Genomic DNA, 1,617 nt, shown 5'->3' on the forward strand with positions numbered 1-1,617 from the left:
CTCTCCTGAAAGCTACCGACTCTTCTCCAGGTAAGCCGTCTGCTGTGGAAGGATGGATCACATCACTCCTACTAGTCAGCTATGAAGTTTCTCTTATAAGTTAAGGACGCAAGAAGGCAAAGCTTGGCCCGGGGGGTGCGTCACCTCCCGGCAGGTCCAGTGCAAACGCTGCAGGAAATACTGATTGCGTGGGGTGGCGGAATTAAGTACCACTGGTTTTGCCTGTGCGAGTTAGTAAATCAACAATCCAACTCTAATTCCCAAGGGCTGGGAGGCCCATCCTGTGTGTGGTGCCCGTGGGGAAGGTGGGAGCAGGAGCAGAGCCCGTGCTGTTTGACAGAGGGCGGCCCGGGCTGCGCCACCGTGATCCTGGGTTGCCAAGTTGAAGGTGACCATAATTATCCTCCGGTGCAAACTTCACTCCTGGGACAGGGGACAGAGAGCCACACAGAGAACAACTGCGCGTCCTACATCACGAGGACGGTTACTAGCAAAGTGGGGCCAGGCGCCCCCAGCCACTCCTAGCAATGACTGGTGTTAAGTTATATCCCAGGGGTGGTGCTGGCATCTTAATAAATTCTCTCTAAGTTTCACAGCTGTGTGAAAAGTACGTTTTACAGATCAGGAGAATAATAGTTGCGTGACCTCCTGGGTTATGTGTAATCACAAAACAGTGGAGACAAGAGACCCTTTCTCCTGTCAGTCTTCTCCTGTGTTCTGAGAAATACAAACTCCTCAGATGCACTAAATGGCGACGTAATTCCAGGAAGTGCCTGTTTATCCCTCTTTGTACGAGGGGCAAGGAAACAGACAGGAAGGTCATCATTTTTCTTGCCAGTTGAACTTATGGGTGAGGCCAACAGAGAGACATTCGGACAAGCCCAAATGCGTTGAAGCAAAATATCGTATCGGCACGAGCTGCTGAGGGACGTCTGGGCACAAGGGGCCTCCCAGGCCTTCTCCTCGAGCGGTAGTCGCGCGGATCCCGGGCTGACGGAATGTGGTCTTGCTGACATTGCCATGTGCTCCTGCTGGGAACAACTGTGAACCCAGACTGAGTTAAAGACAGAAAAGCTGCTAGAAACCACCAGAAAACCACCGTGCAGCCAGGATTCGGGTGGGCAGGACCCCGGAGAGAAGCGACCTTCTCTGTCACTGTCCCCGCAGGTCGGAGGGTCTGCGAGCAGCACGAGGCCAGGAGGAGGAGTCAGGCTTGAAGGCTCCTCCCGCATGGACAGAATTGGAGGGAAACTGGGGCCAGGGCTTCCATAGCAAACTCAGCAAGGCCCCGGGGGCCAGGAACGAGGCAGCACCCCACTGTTCTACCAACAAGCCAGGGAAAGGTAACCCTCCCTGGGGAAACGTGAAAATCCCAGGCAATAGCTGCGCCTACACTGTGGCTGGCAGCAATAAGATGTCGTCTACCATGAGAGATGGAAGAAGCAAATAATAGAAAATCAAGAGGAAGAAACTCAGACGTAGAACGGTCACCACAGATTACCAGACAGGAATGTGAAAATAGCCGCCATGCATATGCTCAGAAACATGGGCGATTTCAACAGAGAAATGCAATCTATAAAAATAATCTAATTAAAATTCTGGAACTGAAAAATTTAG

Source organism: Propithecus coquereli, unplaced genomic scaffold (genome assembly GCF_000956105.1).
Source record: "Propithecus coquereli isolate 6110/MARCELLA unplaced genomic scaffold, Pcoq_1.0 Scaffold625, whole genome shotgun sequence".
Classification (NCBI taxonomy): Eukaryota; Metazoa; Chordata; class Mammalia; order Primates; family Indriidae; genus Propithecus; species Propithecus coquereli.